The sequence below is a fragment of the Neofelis nebulosa genome, chromosome 3 (genome assembly GCF_028018385.1).
Source record: "Neofelis nebulosa isolate mNeoNeb1 chromosome 3, mNeoNeb1.pri, whole genome shotgun sequence".
NCBI classification, from domain to species: Eukaryota; Metazoa; Chordata; class Mammalia; order Carnivora; family Felidae; genus Neofelis; species Neofelis nebulosa.
In genome coordinates this window covers 1,498,969-1,521,424 of record NC_080784.1, presented here as the reverse complement: position 1 = coordinate 1,521,424, position 22,456 = coordinate 1,498,969, and the positions used below count along the sequence as shown (strand labels likewise).

The 22,456-nt window shown below is 47.4% G+C and overlaps 1 protein-coding gene and 1 long non-coding RNA gene across 6 annotated transcripts in view; one reads left to right on the top strand and one right to left on the bottom strand.

Moving 5' to 3' along the window:
* Positions 1-22,456, bottom strand: part of DLGAP2 (DLG associated protein 2) — a 791,131-nt gene that overhangs the window by 709,959 nt on the left and 58,716 nt on the right. The gene's annotated exons all lie outside the window — the stretch shown is intronic.
* Positions 12,450-13,107, top strand: LOC131506320 (uncharacterized). Its single transcript, XR_009258864.1, has 2 exons — positions 12,450-12,899; positions 12,981-13,107. It is a non-coding gene; the product is annotated as an uncharacterized LOC131506320 (long non-coding RNA).

Here is a 22,456-nt window from a genome sequence, read left to right as displayed (position 1 = left end):
GCTACCACTCACTTCCTCAATTTAACGTGTGCGTTTTCTCCAGTGTTTACACCCCTTCCTAATTCAGGGAAGAGGTGCATCCTGCAGGGATGAGACCCCAATATGCCTCAGTTTCTCTTCACAAAGGAGATAACATACATCTAGAAATCAAGACTGTAAGATCCACTCTTAAATTCCTCCAACTGCTTCCTCTTAGAGATGCTTTCTGCTACCTTATTTTCCCAAACAGCTTCGTTAATTCAATAAAGATATGTTAATAATAATTGCTGTTTGGGGCGCCTGGGTGGCGCAGTCGGTTAAGCGTCCGACTTCAGCCAGGTCACGATCTCGCGGTCTGTGAGTTCAAGCCCCGCGTCAGGCTCTGGGCTGATGGCTCGGAGCCTGGAGCCTGTTTCCGATTCTGTGTCTCCCTCTCTCTCTGCCCCTCCCCCGTTCATGCTCTGTCTCTCTCTGTCCCAAAAATAAATAAAAAACGTTGAAAAAAAAAATTTTTTTTTAAATAATAAAAAAAAAATAATAATAATTGCTGTTTAATGGCTGCTTCCTGAGGGTCAGAACTATGCATAGTCACAACCAAGCATGTGCCCAGAGTTGTGGGAAGGGAGGAAGAAATGCCCAGGAGAGGTGGTGAAAATGTCACATCAGTAACAGTTTATTTAGGTAAAGTCAAGGGTCAGTGGGGGGAAGAGCTGGCAAGGAAAGGCTTCAGGAGAGTCACAGTCGTGACCCAGCTTCTCAGGCACATCATGGTTCAGGCAGGTGACACGAAGACAGGAGGTCACCCAGGAAGAGAGACAGGAGGAGCAAAGCAGGGAGGGGGAGGCAGCAGACAGGAGGAGTGGGCAAGGGTCTGCACCACGTGGCAGAAGAAAGAAACAGGCCTGCCTAGGAGAGGCAGGACCCCTCACTTCCAACTTCTTGACAAAGATCATCTGCCCCAAGGCACAACCCATTGCGAGAAAACACACGTGCTTTCACGCACGCCTAGAGGAGTGCACACAGATGTGCATACCCAGACTTCGCATATGCACACACACACATATGCACGCCTACATGCGTACCTACCCACATGTGTGCATGCACATGTCTGCGTGGATGCACAAACATGCACACACGCACACAAGTGTGTACACATCTCCGTGCAAGCACACCCACACACATGACCACGAACATGCATATGCACACCCACATGCCCACATGCATGCATTCGTATACATGTGCAGACTTGTTTTGGCACACATATACACATGTGTACACATGCCCATGCACACCTGCATACATACGTGCACCCACCTGCGGCCGTGCACACACACACACAGTTTCTCTACTGTGGACACCGAGCATCTTGTCATGTCATCTCAATCTCAAGCAGCAGGACGGTGTTCCTCCCCCTGGCCGGGAAGGTGAGGTCTGCTCCCAGCAGATGCTGCTGCTGTCCATGTGAGCAGCTACGTGGGTCCTTCGTGGCAGCTTCATAGTTGTGTACAGCTGTGGGACCTCCGCGAGCAGTTCCCAGGTCCAGCTGATTCCCCTTCCAGAGTCAGCACTGAGCTGATATCAGAGGGTTTCCTAAGTGTCTCCAACATACCACCTTATCGTCTTTAAAGAACCAGTGTCCTGAACACCTTTCACACACACTTCAACAACTCAGGCACTTTTTAAATGCAACACAACACTCCTCACGGGTTTGGGGCCTCTGCAGCGTCTCCTGTCTGAGAGTAACATAATGAGATCCTCAGAAGGTCAAGCTGGCCGCGCTGGGGCAGGAGATTAGTGCGGGCAGACACAAAGAACAGGCTGAGGTGGTTTCCCTGAAGAGTGGACCTGCTTTAAGAGCTTCAGAAACATCACCCAGAAGTGTGATTTTCCCAATGTGCTTCTTCTGTGTAACCACAGTGCTAATTAAGGCAAGCAGAAATGCTTACCCAATTACTGTAATTACAACATTAATTCACAATGCTTAAGTGCTTTTAATAATCCAAAGTGAGTTCACAGTTAATATCAACTATTTGGTATGCATCATTAGCAAAATGCATTTTTGCAAAATATGCCTTGTCACCACGTTGGCTGTGTCAGGTACACAGAGCCAGCCCCAAACATAATGGGAAGTAAGCTGAATTTGAGAATTTCCTACCTATCTTCCAGCTCTCACCTCGGCCAATGGCAGATTTCCTCTATTCTGGAGCTTCTAGTCCCAAAGGCCCAGGACCTTCCTGCTGCTCATGAACTATTTAAACACTCCCGCGCTACCACATGAGCCTTCTCTCCGGCGCTCACCGCCCCCCCCTGCCCCAGACATCCACCTGACCCTTCTCCACACCCTTGTTTGGCACCCCCTGGACCTCCAGCATGGTGCGGCCACACCCCCTGAGCACAGAGTGAAAGCAACAGGTGCATCTCCAGGGAAGGGACCTGAGAAGTGGGTCCAGGATGAAGGGGACACTGAGAGAAGGTGTTGGTGTCAGCTCCCCAGAGAAACTGTTTTCAACGGCAGGACCAGCTCGCCTGAAGGAAGGCGATACACAGTGCTGGGCTGCGGACGGGTGCCTCTCCCTGTAGGGCTCCTCCAGGAATCCCAATCCCAGCACACTCACCTGGAATCTGAGGTCAGAGCACACCACCAACCAAGATTCTTAGCAAAGCGTCCGGGGGAAGCCAATCAGGAACATGCATCTTCATCATCGATGGAAACCAGTACCTGCCATTTGTTCAGCGTGGGGCACACACTACCAGGAGCCCTGAATATGGCGTGGGGACAGCACCGAGAGACCCCGTCTGGAAAGTTTCAGAACTAGCAGACAAGATTCTGACTGAAATAACCACATGGAGACAGAACAGGGCCCCCGGGAGAATCCCAAAGACAAGCACCACAAACGTGGGTGGGCATCTGGAGACCCAGAGTCTCGGACACAGCTGGCGGGGGCACAGACACATGAGACCACCATGCAGGACACTGGCAAACTTCCTGAAGAGTCACACCTACATCTGTGGTCCGGGAACCACCCGAGAGAAATGAAAACATATGTCCACCAAAACACGCCTTACCCACGAGAGCCAAACACTGTTCATGACCCAGGAGTCCTTCCACAGAAGAACGAACAGACAGAAGTGTGGGATGTGCATATTCGTACAAGGGAACACCAACCCAGCAATCATGGGAAACAAAGTACTTATATGTGCGACAACAGGAATAAACCTCACACGTTCAGACACAGTGGAAGGCACCAAGCACAGGAAACTACAGAAGACCGGACTCCAGTTTGTTTCCAAGAACACATGCAACTATTCCACGAGAGAGAGGTCAGGAGTTGCCTCTGGGGTGGGTAGGGGACTTCCCAGAAACAGCACAAAGGTTTCTGGGATCTTTTGTCCGCTGTGGGGTGATGGGGACGCCATTACCTGCACCTGTTGAAACTCACTGACTGTAACAGTTAATGCCTGTCCATTTTATTGTATGTAAGTTATTGTTATTCCTCCATACAAACGTACGTAAAAATGAGGAATACTGGATGCCCAGATGGAAGCAAATTTAAGTTCAAGACAGCATCTGCAGACAGAGTTCCTAGCAGTTAGGAAGGCTTCACAGGCAAAGGGATCCCTGACCTGTGCTGTGAAATGGTAAGTAGGTATTTGCCATCAAAAACACTGTGGTCAGGAGGGAATATTTCATATCAGGCGGCTTCAGGGGAAAGGAGGCTGGAGAGAGATGATGGGTCCACAGAGAGTAGGCATCCGAGAGGCTGGAAGGGGGCTGAGCATGAGCAGGGGGCAGGCCAAGGAGTCTGTGCTATCCTACTGGAGGCTGGGAGCCTCCCGGTGAAGGATTTTAAATAGGAGACATCACAATGGGACCTGTACTGTGAGGCAGTAACGAGAGGTCAGGCCAGCTCAGAGGACAGGAGAACAGTCCTCTTAGACTGGAACAGCCACCAGGGAAAACCGGCCAGAGTCTGAAGTCAGGCAGCAGCTCTGGGCATGAAGAATCCAAGGAAGAGACTGCTTCTTCCACATTTCGTCCTCCCCAGACCCCAGACATCATGTTAAAGATTTCTTAAAGAACACCAGAAGCCAAGACAGAGTCCCATCAGTGGTACAGAAATCTTAAGGATTTCCTGAAAATCAGAGGTCAACAGGGACAGAGGGGAGGCCACGATAAAATCACTCCCAGGAGTGGCCAAGGCGGCAGCAAAGACCCTGGGATGCGAACCAGGAAACACGGAGTCCAGAGACCAGGAGGGTGCCAGGCAACCACAGCCCATCCTCATTGTTGGGGTCTGTGTGCATGCATTCACCTACTTGCCATGGCTCATCCATACCCCACAAGTCAATACACACATCGGGGCTGTTTGCAGAGTGACAAAAAACATGGTCCTCAACACACTCGATTGCAGCTCAGGTCAAAGAAGACCCGCACTGCCTCTGTTCCAACTCCTGGGCTGTAAACACATCTGTTCATGGCATTTTTTGCATGTATCTCTACTGGTGGTCTCACTGTTCAGAATGCCCCCAGGCCAAGTGCCAGACTGCTGCCCAGTGCTCCTAAGGTCAAGAAGGCTGCAAAGTGCCTCACAGAGATAACGTGTGTTAGGGAAGCTCTGTTCAGGTGTGAGTTCCATGGAAACGAATCAGTCACGTGCAGTAAATGACAGGTCTTTAAACACACACACAGACAGGAGGAGGCTGTGTACTGACTGGTTGATGAACATGTTGTAGCCAAAGGCTCACAGGCACCTGACGTGGTGCTTCTCCGGGAGCAGTGGTTCAACATTCACAGACGCTGAGGTCCAGGGGCCTTACAGAGCCCAGGACCATGAATAACGAGAACCAACTGCGGTGAGACGTTTAAACGAGAAAATGCACTGGGGGTTTCTAAAGCATGGCCGTTCCCCTCCCACGGGTGCTATGCTAGGTCACAGGTGGTGCCAGAGAACCTGAGACAGGAGGCAGGGGAGCGGCCCCACTAGCCAACGTCACCCAAGGCAGGGGAAAGAGCCACACCACACCACAAGTCACCGGCACAACATGTACCCTCTCTCAAATCACTACAAATGAATTCTCGTGATTAGAAGCAACTGCGCCTGCCATCAGGCCAGCTGGACTTCGGAAACAAGGACAGACAGATAACTAGAATCGTCCCGCTGGGGAAGAAGGGCACCCAACTCAACCAACAGAAAAAGTCACAGAGAAGCAGCCTGCATACAGAAGTATGGTCGTGAGAAGTACCGGGAAACGCTGGCCTGGAAAAGAACTGCGTGGAGATGCACACTAACTGTCATGAAACAGAACGGGCTGGGCATGCGCGTGATCACGGAGAAGCAAGCCAGTGGCTGTAAGACCCCGTTGAGGATTCTACTAGAAAACTGCACAAAATGCAAGGACGGGACAAAGGTTAAAAGACATCAAGAACTATTCCGGGGAGCTCAAGTGTTTCCAATGTGACCTTCCGAAGAAAAACCAGAGAGGACGCAGAGGAAAAAAGAAAGAATAAAAATTCCCCAAAATAAAGGAAAAGCAGCAGCTTGAGCTCGGTGGAGCCCACTGAGCACCCAGTGGCAAGAACAGGAAAGCAGGCCACAGCAGGAGGAAAAGCTCACGGGGGCACCCATGTGCGGAGCCGGGTGGGGGCGGGGAGGAAACCTGACCTACGAGTCAGGCCTGCGGTCAACAGGACTCTGCTGGTGACGCCACGTACGTGTCAGTGGTTTCCAAGGAGAGTGGTTACAGATTTTGATTCCAATGCTCAGTAAAATTAGATTTTATGTGGGAATAAACATATTTTTAGTCACCAAGGACTCTAAAAGCTTTCCCACTCACAGATGTGAACAAAGAGACTGTTTAGAAGAGACAACAGCAAAGGGAAAATGAATAAAAGCTGAGGAGGAGACAAGGCAGAGGAGCCGTGTGGCAACAGGGGACACAGAGCCAACGGACCCACCACATACAGCCGGGACACATCTGCATGGCTGATGCGGCGGGGGCGGGGAGGAGGGGTGGCCTGGGGGGATCAACCGCGTCCCAGATCCTCGACTGGGGCTCTGACAGAAAGGTGCGTGTCACACGTGTTCGATGTGAAGACACGCTGCCTCGTGCAGGGAAACGCAAAGATCTCAACAAAATATTAGCACACTGAGCCCCGCAGCACGTCACAAGACGACACTCCAACTGGGAAATGGATGAATGGTTCAGTATGAGAATAGTTACTACCTCGTTCCAAACGTATTGAAGACGAGACCTCTTCATACAGATGCTGGCTAAGCGCTTGATTAACGTCAACACCATCCCTCATTTCTTATATAATGTGAACATTAAGATCAAAGGGGAATTTATTTCTTTTGTAAAAGATTGTTTACCTTAAGTCCACTAGTGATTATCTTGGTAATTAACACCATGCTACCTGTCCTAAGCCATGCAATAAGACAAAAAAAAAAAAAGGGGGCGGGGGGGGGATATGGAAAGGAAAAATAAAATTTTTATTTATTACAATTACAATTTATCCACTTAGAAGACCCAGGTTGACACCAAATTAGCAACCCTTCAATAAGGAAACAATACAACAGCACAATTTAAAAACTTGCAAAAGAATATGAAAATGTGACTTATTTATTAAATGATACCAACGCATCCTACAAATAAAAACTTCCTATATGCAACCTCCCTAGTCGTCTTGGAAATTTAATGAGAACGATGGTACAATGACTCCATCAGAGTGCTAAAATCTGAGTTGGTAAATATGATGTCTGTCAAAGTCATACATGAATACTCACTGACTCAGCAATTCCACATGATGAGCAACTGCGCATATTCAAAAAGACTAGTATGCAACAAAGATTATCACAGCAATGCTTGCTCTAGGAAGACAACCACCTAACCTGTGTGCACAACAACAGGGGAACGGTTACCCAGACGACGACGCATCCACTGTGAAACATGGGACACACGCGATACAGTGAACTAAGCAACTGAGCAACATGGTAACTATGCAATTCCTGACCCCAAACTGGAGTCTCTGCAAAAGGGAGACACGACATAAAACACATTACTGGGTCAACAGACAATATAGGGAGTATGGAAGGTACAAGAGATAAACACATTGCATCGGTGTTAGGTTCACAGGTGATGATGCACTGGGCCTAGGGAATGAACACCCACGTTCATCGGAATACGCACAGCAGAACACAGAGGTGAAGAGCACAGGCCCATGCAAGGTGCTCCATGTGGGTCATGGGAACGTACCGTGTGCACATGTGTGCAAAGGGGGAGGGAGTGCAAGTGTGAGCTCAGGTGATAAAACAAACAGGGTGAAACAGCAACGATGGGTGAATATACACACGACTTTTCTTTTCTTGAAACTTGCCAAAAGTCTGAAGTTATTCCCAAAAAGGTTGTTTTTAAAAGAAATGCAGATTTTTATACACATACATTAAAATACAAAGATCTATTTGGCTCATTCAGTGAAAAAACTAGCTGCAGAACTCTTTGTAGCCTGATCTCAATTATGTTAGAAATGTACACAGGGGCACTTGAGTATATATTCACGATAAACACATTTATCCATATAAATGCACAGAAACACCAAAGTCTCATACACAGGTATAGGCAGGGAGGATAAGAATTTTGAGGGTTAAAATTCTGCATTCAACTATGAATTATCTGCAACATTCTAAATCTTTTAAAAACACATTTCTTGTTTACATTGTTTTTACTTGGGTATACCAGCAGGAAGGGAGGAGAGGCCAACATTTCCAGGGAAAGTCATCAATCTCGAATTCTCCGAGCTTCTCAGTATGGGGAATCAGCGGGCAGTCCCACAAATCATGGGAAGCATCCGTCACTCAGGAAACATGACAAAATACCAGCAGTGGTTACATGTGGGTGGTGGGGTTACAATCCATCACTACCTTCTTCGTTTTGCTTTTCAGTACTCCTCAAGCTTTCTACAATGTGCTTGTTATTATCCTCAAACTTGGGAAAATTATATAAATAATGTTTACTTTACATATTTAAAAACCCAGTGTTAACAATAACATGGAATGGTTGGAGAATGTGTGTCCAATGACAGGGAAGAAGTGGAGAAAGTCACTGTTTTGTTTCCCAGACAGAAACAGAGACATGGGGAAAGAAACAGCTTCCTGCCAGCACTGACCAAATGTATTTCCTTGCAACAGAAAGGCCCTTCTGAGTTTGGTGTGGGGATGATCCATGCACAGCTCCTCAGTGGAAAACTAGGAGTAGCTCTATGTGACTCTGTCTGCAGACCATGATCTGCGACCACGCTGGACCACGCACCTGGAACACCCTCATTCTAGAGAGACCCACGACCACATCCGTGGGCCACATCTGCAGCCACTGGACCACTCACCTGGGACATGCTCATTCTAGAGAGACCCACAACAACATTCACGGGCCACATCTGCAGCCACATGACCACCCACATCCAGGCAGGGTCTGAGTCTGGTTCACCTTTCACGCAACAGAACAACTTACTCCCAAAGGGCTGGAATGCAGCAGTGACAATGTGTATCTGATCAATGACGTGGTCTGTCCCACTCTGGGGGACATCTAAAACACCACCAGTGTGTTCCTGAAAACACAATGAGAACTACCCTCTTGAAGATGTAACCTTCTGGCACCGAAAGCCAACTTCTGCGTGAGAGACTGTTCAGAGAATAAAAGGCAAACTACAGATGGGGACTCTCTGCAGTTACGTATCTGACAAGGTTTTATGTGTCCAGGACATATAAAGAACTCCGGAAGCTCACCAGGAAGAAAGCAAACCTCCCACGCTTGAAATGTGGGGAAAAACTAGAACAGTCGCTTCACCCAGGAAGATAAATGGGAGCAGAAGGTCTGTGTGCACCTGCTCTGCTTTAACAGACCAGGGCCCTGTGTCACTGGTCCACAGACACAGGACTGACCGTGCTCATTCCCTGAGGCTCACAAGCGTTTCACAACGAAGCCACACTGAAAACAGAAAAACTAGGGGAGGGGCACCTGGGGGGCTCAGGCGGTGGATCGACCAACTTTGGCTCAGGTCGTGACCTCACAGTTCATGAGCTTGAGCCCCACAGTGGACTCTGTGCTGACAGTGCAGAGCCTAGTTGGGATCCTCTCTCTCTCTCTCAAAGAAAATAAATAAACTTTAAAAGAAAAAAATAAAGGGGTGTCTGGGTGGCTCAGTTGGTTGAGCATCCGACTTTGGCTCAGGTCACGATCTCACGGTTTGTGAGTTCGAGGCCTCTGTTGGGCTCTGTGCTGACAGCTTGGAGCCTGGAGCCTGCTTCGGATTCTGTGTCTCCCTCTCTCTGTCCCTCCCCTGCTCAGGCTCTGTTTCTCTCAAAATAAATAAACATCAAAAAAATTTTTTAAAGGCTTCTTATTGAAATACTGCTAGAAGTAAAGGAAGGATGCCTGATTCGAGGATAATATAGCTTCTGCTCCCTGGTGGCACCTTCAGGTCTCGCTGTCCGCTCATGCACTCTGTGCCGTCGGAGCCTTGTCCTCGGCTGAGATACTTCACCTGGTAACATCGGGTTTATCAAAGGTGTAGGTGACATGTACACAACTTGAATCTCCTCCATAAGACACAAGTGTGCCCGCGAGTCCCCACACAACACTATCGGGAACAGTGAGGGACCAGCAAACCGCACCCAAGGGGCTGGGACACCACTCACCTGAAGACTGGCCCCCAACACCCCAGAAACAGCCATTTCTCTATAGAACAACAACAAAAGCTGCCGTGAGAGAGATGTGGAGTTGGATTCGAGAACTGGGGTGGCGGGGGGGGGGGGGGGGGACACAAAAACCTCAGATCTGCCCAAGTACAAGTACAATGCACTTCATCACCAGTGACCGCGCTTCTAACCAGACGTCACCCTACAGATAGAGATGTAGTCACTGTGAAGTACGTGGCGTGACGTCTAATACGATCCATTTATACAGAGGGGCAGGCAGACCCTGACATCATCTCCTCGAATGAACATGTCACTCCGTATGCACCATCCAAAATTCTGAACCAGCACATTTCTGGGTTTCGAGGTGATGATCTCTGGTTTCACCAGAGCTGAGTGGCTATGGCACCCAATCGGGCTGATTTCGGTCAGTAAGACTCAAAGCAGACAGCCGCCACCTCACCTCACGAGGCCCCCTAGCTTCACAAGCTGCCCAGGATGCCCAGGGAGCCACTGCAAACCCAGGCTTCGCGTGCAGACCCCACCCTGGCACGTTGGCCCCGAGGATGTTCTTGTGAAAACCCGCTCCTGTGGCAGAAATTCTCATGCAGGCTGTCAGCCCCGTCTTGGTCGGCCTGGGCTCCTATGACCAATTTCTCACTGCTCTGGAGGCTGGGGCCCAAGATCCCACTGCTGAGGAAGGCCTCTTCCTGGCGTGCCGATGGCTGCCTGCTGGCTGTACCCGCCTCTTCCTACAAAAGCACTGATCCCATTGTGGGGCCCAAACCTCATGACCTCATCTAACCTTAATTATGACCCAATGGCACCACCTCCAAATTCTATCTAGCTGGGGTTAGGGTTAGAATTTTGTAGGAAAACAAACATTTGATCCATAGTGAGTCCCCTGATAAAATCATCTACAATATTAGGACAGAGCCATCTGGCAAGACAGGGCCTAGGGCACAGAGCAGCCAGGTGGGGCTGACCCACAGAGGAACACAGGCCGATCGGACCCCACACTGCGCCGGCTCCCAGCTCCTGCAAACCAGCCCTTGGTGCCAGGTTCACCCAAATGAGGCGATGCGAAGCAGGTGGAACAGTGTCTGTGAGCAATTCCCGCTCTGAATCCGAGCCGGTTCCAGCTGAATGGCCACTTAACGACTCGCCCCACTCTGCCTTCGAATAAGCACAAACCTGAAGAAAGGGTTTTGGTTTTTCTTTTTTTTCAATTTTTTTTAATGTTTATTTATTTCTGAGACAGAGAGAGACAGAGCATGAGGGAGGGAAGGACAGAGAGAGAGAGAGAGAGACACAGAATCAGAAGCAGGCTCCAGGCTCTGAGCTGTCAGCAAAGAGCCCAATGCAGGGCTCGAACTCACGGACCACAAGATCATGACCTGAGCCGAAGTCGGACGCTCAACCGACTAAGCCACCCAGGCACCCCGAGGGGGTGTTATCTTTGAAAGAGAGAGAAGAAAAAGAATTTGTCTTTCTTTCTTAAAAACTACAAGTGTGTTGTCTTACAGCTCTGAAGGTCCCAAGTGGAAAATCAGTCCCACCGGACTACAGTGCCTGTGGGGCTGGCTCCTCCCGGAGGCTACAAGGAGAAATATTTTCAGGACTCTTCCTCAGCTTGACGTGGGCACGGCTCATTAGTGGTTGGTGACGGGCACTTGCACGGGGTTCCTACCAGTCTCAGAACGTAACTACCGCCACGGCACAGAAGGAAAGAAGACACACGCACCCATCAGGACTCTGGTGTGCTCGCGGATCCTGCAGAGATCTGAACACAGGCAATGCAAAAGACAGTTTATCTAAAATCTTCAAAGGAAGAACCCACTCGTACAGACGGGGTAAAAACTCTATCAGGCGGGAACAGAAAGCAGCAAGTGAGATGTGATTTGTGAAAAAAAAAAAAAAAACAAACGTGAGCCAATGAGATCAAAGAACCTGTTTATCTAAAATAATATCCAAGTTCTATAGCTCCTTTGATAACAAGAAAAAAGGAACAGAAAGAAAGGAAAGGAAAAAACTAAAAAGAAAGGCACTGTTTATGCTTATGATCTGACAAAGAGATCCCCAAAACATGCTGTCCACCCTCTGCTGCAGGCAGCTCCAGGGCAGAGGCGGGGGGACAGGGCTGCATGCACACCTTCCGGTCACTGGCTCTCCCTGACGAAGCCGTTTCTCACTGGCCTCACAGAGACGGTGTTAAGAAAATTAAGACGAGTTTTATGATTTTTTTCAACATCAATTTTTTAAGAGCATAAGCTAAGCAATCATCCACTTGAAATGAGCTGATCCCACGGAAATGCTCTTTCTCACGCATTTCTGATGCCTCGATGTCAACCCACAGCTGCTCCTCAGAACCCCTCGCGCGGTCTGTGCAGTAACACCCCCGTTTTCTGAGAATTGGTGGTTTGTGTGTGTCTCCCTTTCATGAATGGCACACACATCCGGGATCACATCCACCTCGCAGGGCCTTAGAGTCAGGTCAATGTGCCTGGAAAGCGCCCCACGTGTGCAGGTGCCGGAAGGTACATCTACATCTGGGCTGGAAGACAAAGCTTTGGACCCTGTCACAGTTTCCAAATCCTATGCTAACCCTTCTAGAGTTCTTTCAAGAATCACAGCGTGGGGTTCAGCCCAGGAAAATACACCCACGAGCAATGGCACGCTGGTGACTCAGCTCAGAAGGTGGGGGGCTTGATCCATGGCACCTAACGCAGTCCACACTCCACCCAGCCAGACGACTGTGCGCAGCCAACATGAGATCTTGGAACCGGAAATCATGGACTGTGAGATCCTGGAACGTGAAATCCTGGAACGTGAAATCACGGAACACACAAGCAGGAAGACCAGCCTGGCTGCCTCCCTGGAGCTCGGGGGAAGAGACCCCATGCCACTCAGCCCACCTGACAGCACAGTGAAGGCGACAGGCTGCAATAAACGAGACAGAGATCTACGAGAGAAACAACACCCCGCCACCGAGCGAGGGAGAGCCACGCGTCTCTCACGCAGGCGTGGCCGAAGCTGGGGAAGGAGGGAGGCAGCGAGCTCACTGCACGGCCGGCGGTGCAGGCGCACTTTGCAGACAAGCAAAGCGGACCCGCTGCCTGCAAGAGCTCCGGCTCCAAGCCGCATCATTCCTCGGTTGGGTCAGTCTTCGCTGAGCCAGGAAAGGCAGCGAAGCCCATGCAGAAGGGGGAACGTAGCAGGAAAAGACCCGAGGTGAGTGCAGGAGGGGTCTGGGCAGTGGGACAACGGGGGAGGGCCCACCTGGCACAGAAAGAGAGCGCATCTGCCTTTCAGCTGAGGAACACCGAGACCACGCGGGGCCCCGAAGACGGCACACAGGACCCACACTGAACAAACACACTCGGCCTCCCTTCGTCTCCTTGGTACGTCACGTTCCCCAAATAAAGTACGTTGTACGCGGGCGGTCAGCTGTACCCTCCCCACGCCGGGTGTCACAGTGCCGTAATCAGAGATGCAAGGTGGCCAGACGGCTCTGGCCCCCAGAGCTATTCATCCACCCGTCTCCCATAGAGTTCAAGATGGCCGTCGCACGTACGTGTACTCGTACGCGCGGCGGGACCACCATCACACGTACACGGGGCAGTACGACCATCACACGTGCATGTAGCACGGCGGGACAACGACCACACACACGTACATGCAGCGGAACGACTATCACACGTACACGTGCAAGACGACCATCACACACGTATACATAGGCGCGGCGGGACAACTATCACACACATACACGTACGCACGCGGGACGACCATTACACACGTACACAGATGCACGGCGGGACGACCATCAATCACACATACATGTAAGCACGGCAGGACAACCATCACACGTATGCGCGGCGGAATGATGCACCTACCCGTGGCAAGACGACTATTATAGGGTACACCCATGTGCAGTAAGGCGACCATTATATACGTACACCCATGTGCAGTGACACCTAGAATCTTTGTCTATAAGTCTAGTGGCACATGACATAATATCTTGTATAATTTACATGGAAATTTTGAGATAAAACTTTTACATCATCCCCTCTCACATGTATCAACAGGAATATAAATGCCACACCAATTGTACGCCAACCATCATCCATCATCCACCAGGAAACATATGAACAAGTTCATCTTAAAGGCTTAAAATATTACATTTTGCATTTTTGTCCTTAAATTCTTATTTCCATTCTACCTTCCCCCACAGAATTGTATCCTACTGTAAAGCATGTTTAGGTTTAAAAGACTTCTCTCTTGGGGCACCCGGGCAGCTCCATCAGTTAAGCATCCAACTCTTGATTTTGGCTCAGGTCATGATCTCATGGTTCATGCGTTCAAGCCCCTCATTGGGCTCTGCGCTGACAGCTCAGAGCCTGCTTGGAATGCTCTCCCTCCCTCTCCCTCTGCCCCTCCCTCATGCTCTCTAGCTCTCTCACAATAGATAAATAAAGCTTTTAAAAATAAATAAATACAAGATTTCTTTCTTGGGTGCCTGGGTGGCTCAGTTGGTTAAGCATCCAACTCTTTCTCTCAGCTCAGGTTATGATCTCAAGGTAGTGAGTTCAAGTCATGCTGGGCTCTGTGCTAGGTGTAAAGGGTGCTTTAAAAAAAAAAGACTTCTGTGTGTACACACACACACATTCATGTGCTTATATACTTGTATGTATGTAAAATCATAAATGTAATTTTTAATTTTCTGTGGTAAAGATTCGAAATGATTAAAAATTCTATTTGACCAAATTATCATTACTCTTAGAGGTACATAACGGAGCCTAAAATATAAATACACTAAAATTTTTGTTAAGTATTAAATATTAAAATTCAATTGGAAATACATCTTTTAGTGAGATGGATAGAGATTTTTCACAATCTTTAACGTGTCCATGGGTTAATATTACTTGCTAGTGAAGAAGACAGCTGAGTGCCAATGGCCTTTTACTGCTATAAGCACTGAGAAACTTAGATTACATTTTAAGTGGATGATGAAGTAGCATCTTGTTATGGCAACAACTCTCAACTGTTGTACCTCCTTCAGAAAGCAGTATCTGTCACCAAAAAGTATTATTAATTGTCTTATTTCAGTTGTGTTGAAAGCAAGAAATTGGCAACCAAAAATTTTAGCTATTCATTACAGCCATCAACTTCCTCAACAGCAAGTCCCACACAAGTACTGCCCTTTTCTCTTCGAGCCGCTCCTCACCTGTGCAATGCACCTCGGGAAGACTCACGATGGGGCCGCATATGCACACATGCATTTTATAAAGTGGAGGAAGCGGGGCAGGAGAACAGAGGGGAAAGATGTAAAAACACAACTCAGACACTTTCTCGGAATAAAATGTCTTAGGTGGGGCGCTCAGTAGGTTAAGTGTCCAACTTCAGCTCAGGTCATGATCTCACAGTCCGTGAGTTCAAGCCCCGTATCGGGCTCTGTGCCCACAGCTCATAGCCTGGAGCCTGCTTCGGATTCTGTGTCTCCTTCTCTCTCTGCCCCTCCCCTGTTCACACTATCTCTCAAAAATAAAATAAAAACATTAAAAAGAAAAGAATAATATGCCTTAGGAAAAAGCACACGTGAAACCTAAGATCAGGGAATTAATCTCCTAAAAACTATCTTGTATCACATACTCCAGAAATGGTCTTGATGCTCTAGAAGAGTAAGCACTGTGCTTTGAAGATTCATATTTAGATAAAGCAATAAAACAGAGTCCCTGTCATATTCAAGATATCAAGAAACTGTATCTCTTTTGTACCCAGCTTTTTAAACTCAGAAAATGATCATATTCTCCCATGTCCACAAGATCGTGACATTACTTTCAAAATTTGAAAACAAAGACTAAACCAAGATAGGGAAAGGAAACATCAACACACATTTTAATTCCTTTACCAGTGTTCTCTCTGAAACAAAGGCTCAAGGGCATAGTGTGGAGACAAACCATATTCTACACTGCCTCTGAACAACTGAAAGTGCTGGATTATAACAATCCTCACGGCCACTGCAGAAGCACATTGATTAATATTTGGGGTATTTCAGGAGGAAGTTATAGAAAACATCTGCAAGCAAGCAGTGTTAGGACCCGCCTCCGTCAAAGGATTCTGTCACTGTTAAATTATGTCCTAGAAAAAGCGGACTCTGTAGTCCACAGTCACTCCAGTGAACTGTGTGCAGCTTTACTTAATCATGGAAAACCGGAGAACCTCCCCGATTGTTACAGGCATCACGCTGTGCTCATGCTACTCTCTAGAATAAGGTAGCGGAGCCCATCACAATCTCTGTCGCTGAAGCGTGCACTGGGATGTTTGGGGCGCGCACCTCATCTCTGGTCATCTGAGAGCAGACCTCACAGTGAAAGCTAGAGAGGCTCCAGAGTGTCCTTGAGGAGGACTATATCCAAGACATATTCTTAAAAGAGTCAAGGGAAGCATGTGACTGGCAGACAATAAATCCTCATGAGTTAATACACTGTAAGCAGCACAAATAAGTCAGAAGCCATGGGCTAAGAAAAACAGTTGAGAAAATTAGTGCCCCAGAGGAGCTCAGTTACCTGGGGACAGAAGCCACAACTTCAGGGGCTTCTGGATGGCTCAGTTGGTTAACTTTCTGACTCTTGATATTGGCTCGGGTCATGATCTCAAGGTTGCGTGAATAAGCCCCGCATCAGAATCCCTGCTTGCGATTCTCCCTCCTCTTTCTCTGATCCTCCCCCACTCGTGTGTGTGTGTGTGTGTGTGTGTGTGTGTGCGCTCGCGCGCACTAGCTCTCTCTCTCTCTCTCAAAATAAATAAACGTTAAAAAAAGGAACCACAACTTCAGTGTGCTGACATGTATTGAAGTTTCCATAATAATTTAACCCAAATTTCTCAATTCTATCAAGAATTAAACTGTTTTATTGGGCATTAAAATTAAGTGGTGCAAGGAGATTAAGAACTAAGGATGCTTAGCTTTAAAATATTAATTCACATGAAATAACACAAAGTCTCTTAAATTACAGTATTTAGGTATCCATACATAATTGAAAGTCTGATGAGACAGAATATTTATGATTTGTCATCAGTTTCAGAGACAGTGTGGGACTTGCACAGTTTCAAAGGAGAATCTAAGCTAAGTCTATCCATGTATCAGCACTTATTACAAGTTATTTGTGGTATTCCACAGAAATGAGCAGAAACCAGTGTATCCCATCTTTTGAATGACAGTGACATTATCTCCTAAATGCATTCAACTTTTTAACAAAAGAAACAAAAATTACAGCACAAAATTTGGGTTAAGTAATTGTTGCTGCAGAGAACCCTAACACATCAAGAAGAAAGGTCTAGTTCCCATAGCAACAATCACACAAGTCTTTAGACCAATTCCATACCTACCATTCTGTGGCTCTAGAAAGGAATTTAATTCCTTACCATGTCATTGAAGTGTTCAGCCAAAACACTGTGTCCCATTGAATTCCTTTTTCCCTTTTGTGCTAACGATCTTAGAACCCATTAGCACCTTCATTTTCTGTCATTCACAGTATCAATGTGGTACTTTGGCAACACTCCATTTTTAAGAGGGCTGTAAACACTAAAAATATTAATTACAGAACTTAATCACTGTTGTAGTGAGTCTCAAATGTTTTCATATCTTCATTCATTGTTTGCATTCTTAAGCTATTTAACACACACACACACACACACACACACACACACACACACACAAAATCCCTGAGGTAATATTAATTATTTTCTTGGATGTTCTTTACTCTCCTGTGAGTATCATTCAAACCGGTTTATTACCTAGACCCAAGAAATAAACAAAATATGTTAACAGCATTTAAACAATGGAGAAAATATAAGCAAAAATTCTGAACACAGAATTTTAATATCTAATTAATTTAATGCATTTATAAATTTGACACTATTAGGTGTACTGTGCCCAGCAATATATTACTTATTAATAATAAAGTATTACTACAAAAAAAAAGACTAGTAGAAATCCTTGGGGCGCCTGGGTGGCGCAGTCGGTTAAGCGTCCGACTTCAGCCAGGTCACGATCTCGCGGTCCGTGAGTTCGAGCCCCGCGTCGGGCTCTGGGCTGATGGCTCGGAGCCTGGAGCCTGTTTCTGATTCTGTGTCTCCCTCTCTCTCTGCCCCTCCCCCGTTCATGCTCTGTCTCTCTCTGTCCCAAAAATAAAAAAAAAAAAAACGTTGAAAAAAAGAAATCCTTAACAGATACATGATTTACTTTTATTTAAATAAGGACTGCACAATAAGAAAAGTTAAAAAATTGTGCATGCATTCATTCTTATGGGCTGAAACAAGGCTAAAAAAATGTTTTAAAAATCACGAGTCACTACACAGCTGCATGGAGAGAACTCTAATTTCTCCCCAAAGGCGAGTTTCCTCCCACAAAGTTTAATACTAGTGAACTGACCTTGGTATACGCTGGGGGTCTCCTCTGCTACAGGAGCGACGCCTTCTGGGTCTGAGAACAAGGTGTGATATTGTGACAGAATAAGAAATACTGGCTTCCCAGCACCAGAGCTCCCAGATCCTTTGGGATTCCTGACTGATGGGGCGAGAGGGGCATCTGTTGTTATGCCTACAGACCCCTTTCAACCGCACCAGAGTTTATGCTAAGGAGGTGACCAGTTGCAGGGAGGCTCAGGCTGCCAGAGAAACCTACCAGGGGACTAGAGACTGGGAACATTAGCTCCACCCCCACTTCAGAGGATGAGAGGGGGAGGTGGGGATCCAGCCCACAACCAATGGCTACTGATTTAATCACAACATAAACCCTCCAGAAAAACCCTAACAGAACCTCCAGGAAAACTGCCACCTAAGGGGTTTGGAGAGCTTTGTGGCTGGTACACACACAGTGCTAGGCGAAGGTGCACCCACCGGGAGAGGGTGTGGCAGCTCTCCCTCCACCCTCCTTGCCCCTGCATCCCCTCCACCTGGGGGCTCCTGAGCTGTAGCCTTTATAATAAACCACAAAGGTAAGTGCCTTCTTGATTTCGTGAGCCATTGCAGCAAACTGTGGAGGGTCCTGGGAACCCGAATTTGTAGCGGGTCACTCAGGAGTACAGGGGATAATGTGGGGGGGCGGGGGGAGGACCCTATGGGCTGAGCCCTCAACCTGAGGGCCTGTGCTAACCCCAGCAGCTGGTGTCAGAACTGGACTGAACCAGAGGACATCCACTGCGTGTCCAGAAATTTGGGGGAAGTGCCTGGTGCTGGAAACCCCTGCATATTTGGTGTCAGAAATGCTGTCGGGGACAAACAAGGGATCAGAGGTACGAAAATGAAAGCAAAGAGGAACAGAAGGCTGTGCAAGACACAGAGGAAGAAAAGTAACCACGGTGGAAACATCTCTGGCTGCTAGTGAAGGTTTGCAGATGGTTGTATGGCCCAGGATGGCAGAGGTAAGATTCTGGAAACCAATGACCACAATCACAACCGGCTTGTTAAAACAGCAGATCTATCAAAATACATAATGTGTATTCACCTTCACCCATTATATCCGGAGATATTCATGGCTGTGCTGCTGCAACACCAACAAACCAGAAACTCCCTGAACAGTGTGTGTTAACAGCCAAAGAAAGCAGTGCCTTGCACGGTCTGGACTCTCGTACTGTGCAGCCACTAAAAGGAGAAAGAAGATCCACGTGTACATACGTAGAAACCCCGGCCACGTATATGGAAAAGTGAGCGAAGTTACTCGCAGGACACATAATCTCATCTATGTTGCAAAAGCCATTTGTGGGTAAGGAACCAGGTCCAGAACTGCTTCCCAGTACGGTCCCCAGTAACCCCGTGCTTCCTGGGCCACTGGGGTGAGCTTAGTCCAAATGAGACGGGATGCAGTGGAAATCGTGTCGGATTTTACAGCCTCAGGAGAAAAGAACATGTAAGATACTTTAATGATTTTATAAGAATTCTAAAATATTTTAAATATACTGTCTTAAATAGGCTGTTCAACATAATTTCACCTGTTTACTTTTACTTGTTTCACTGTGAGTACTGGTGAATTTAAAATCAAGTATGTGCCTCCCCTCCTATTTCTGTGGGACACTGCTGGATAAAGGGAACTACCCCTGGATTGGACGGGACTGACGTGGCTGCACTAGGTGGGGGGATTCTCATTTTTTATATACCTGTGTACAGGAAATGTAAACCACTCCCCTAACTTTTAAACAACATGACTTTTAAAAGAAAAAAAAGGCTTTTGAAGATAAATCTGTTTCTGCCAATGCTAGGACAGGTCCACGGAGGCAGCCAAAGGTGTCAGCTGACAAGGTCAGCAGTGGGGGCAGGTGATGCTGGTGTTACCATCACCATCACCTAAACTACACCGATTAGAGGAGTACTGAACACCTCTGAATTCAGGACTGGGAGAGACCCCTATCATCCACATGTTTGCATGGGAAGCAATTAAATGGCAAACACCCAGTGACAACCAGCAAAACCGTTTTAAACTCTCCTACTATGGGCACCAGGCCTTGAGACAAACTGTGAGGGTTTCCCAAAGTGTTCTCTGCTCAAAAGGGAGACCAGCATAATGGTCCTAGGAAAGTGATTTTGATCCAGGTATTAGCAGAGACTCTCCGTTCCCTTTATGAGAAGCATTTGCCAAACATGTGCATTACAGAGTTATACCTTCGAGTTTGGAGTATTTGCACGACAGTCTTCGGAGGCATTGTCAAGGAAATATGGCCAGAAAAGGAGAAATACACATGACGAAGTCTTTAGATTATTTGGAAACTTAAGGGATTTTGCCATAGCTAATCAATGCTGCCACGGATGCAGGAGGAGGGAGTGACCAGCCCCTCCATCGAAAATGAATGAAGAGCTGGAGCAGGACAAGAGCCAGGGCAGAGGGCAAATCCTGGTGCTCACAACTACACTTGTATAATCTCCTGTGCTGGGTTCACATCATAATGCTTCCCCGATAACATCTATCAACTTTGTTCAAAGCCCCAAAGCAAAGAGACCATCTGTAGGTAAGATGTTTTAACAGTCCTCACTTAGGAATGCCACACAAAACACTGACTCAACTTCCATTTGGGCATGAGAGAGCCCTTGTATAATTATTCATATAAATTGTTGTGCTTTCTTACAGAGAATCGTTTCCAAATCACATTAGGCTTGTGAGTCAAATGTTATGTTCCACGATGGGCAAGAGAAATTAAGTCCTTATCAAACCATATGACAGCTGAGCCCAGTAACCACAAGCTACCCCACCCATTAACTGCTCTGATGGCACGTATGTTCACGAAGCACACACAATTTGGTGAACTTGTCAAAAATGTCAGCGTTCGCCAACTTGGCCAGTGAAAGGACTTCCACATGGAGAAGTTCCTCACAGTCAAAATGGAGACAGAGGTAGAGGCCCAGAACATTTTCAGAGTCTACGGAAATCGCTAATGAAGCACCCAGGGCACTACAAAATCAGCCGAGGAGAGCACAGGGTGTTACTGGTGCGGCACCACGAAATTGGAGAACACAGGCCTTCCCGTGGTCTCAACGTGCAGCTTCCATAATGAGAAAAGCCTTTTGGTCACCAGTCAGAAAACCTGCAGTTGTGGATAAATTGCCACTGTATGGGCTGTAATTAAATCAATCAGATGTGTGACCTACTTCTCCAGGTGAGGAGGCAAAGGTCACTGTGCAGGAGCAGCTGTTCAACAGCCAACTGTATCTTTCCTGTCCGTGTGCTGGGATTCACCGTTTCCACGTGAGTGCTAGACAGCTCAGCATTAACTCCCTGACTCTAGACAAATCGTGAACAACCCTGTGCTGGGGAAATTAATTTGAATAAATTGGAATAAAGTATGTTTCTTGTTTGCAATTACACACAAAATAGGGAAGATCTCGAAGGTACCAGCAGGAAAAGGATACACAAATATCATTCACACCTGCAAATGTTTGCCTTGGTGGTTTGCTAGTGTAGACACGGAGGACACTCTCAGCGTGTGGAGCGGCGTTCGTGACTCAGCGTCGCACACACACCTGCTGCTGTGGAAGCCCCCTTGACTTCAGCCACATTCCATTATGAGGCTTCCCCATGTCTACTGTGTTTTGTGTAACAGCCACGAGGCTGCCAGTGTTACCTGTGGACACACAGAGCGTGGCTCCTGCTGCCATTAAGCTGCCCTATCTGATGGGACGAACTCCACTGAGTATGACAGGCTCTTGTCCCTACAAGGATATGGAATGGAAACACCAGTCTTTTCGCTGTCCCCAATCTGGATGATCCCGCAGTTCATGGTGGCTGCCCAAACACACTCTGTAGAACCCGAAGTTTAAGCTTCATCTAAATCATTCAAATTCTGGGGGCGCCTGGGTAGTTCAGTCGGTTAAGTGCCCAACTCTTGGTTTCAGCTCAGTCATGATCTCATGGCTTTGTGGGTTCAAGCCCCGTGTCGGGCTCTGTGCTGACAGCACGGGGCCTGCATGGGATTCTGACTCTCCCTCTCTCTCTCTGCCCCTCTCCCTCTCTGCCCCTCTCCCACTCATACAGTCTCTGTCTCTCAAAATAAAAAAATTAAAAAAAATCATTCAAATTCTACTAGTTTCACTCTAGATATCTGGAACTCATCAAGATTCTGGATGAATGTCAGCTGAAATTTACTCTTCTGCTCCTTCCCAAACTTCATGAAGAGCTACTCATAAATTAAAACACAAGACCAATATGAAAACACAGAGGCTTATGAAGAGTATCTACTGTGTCATTTCACTAAACAAAGTAGGTCACGGTCTTCCTGCATTTGAGGTCCAGGGATACGCTT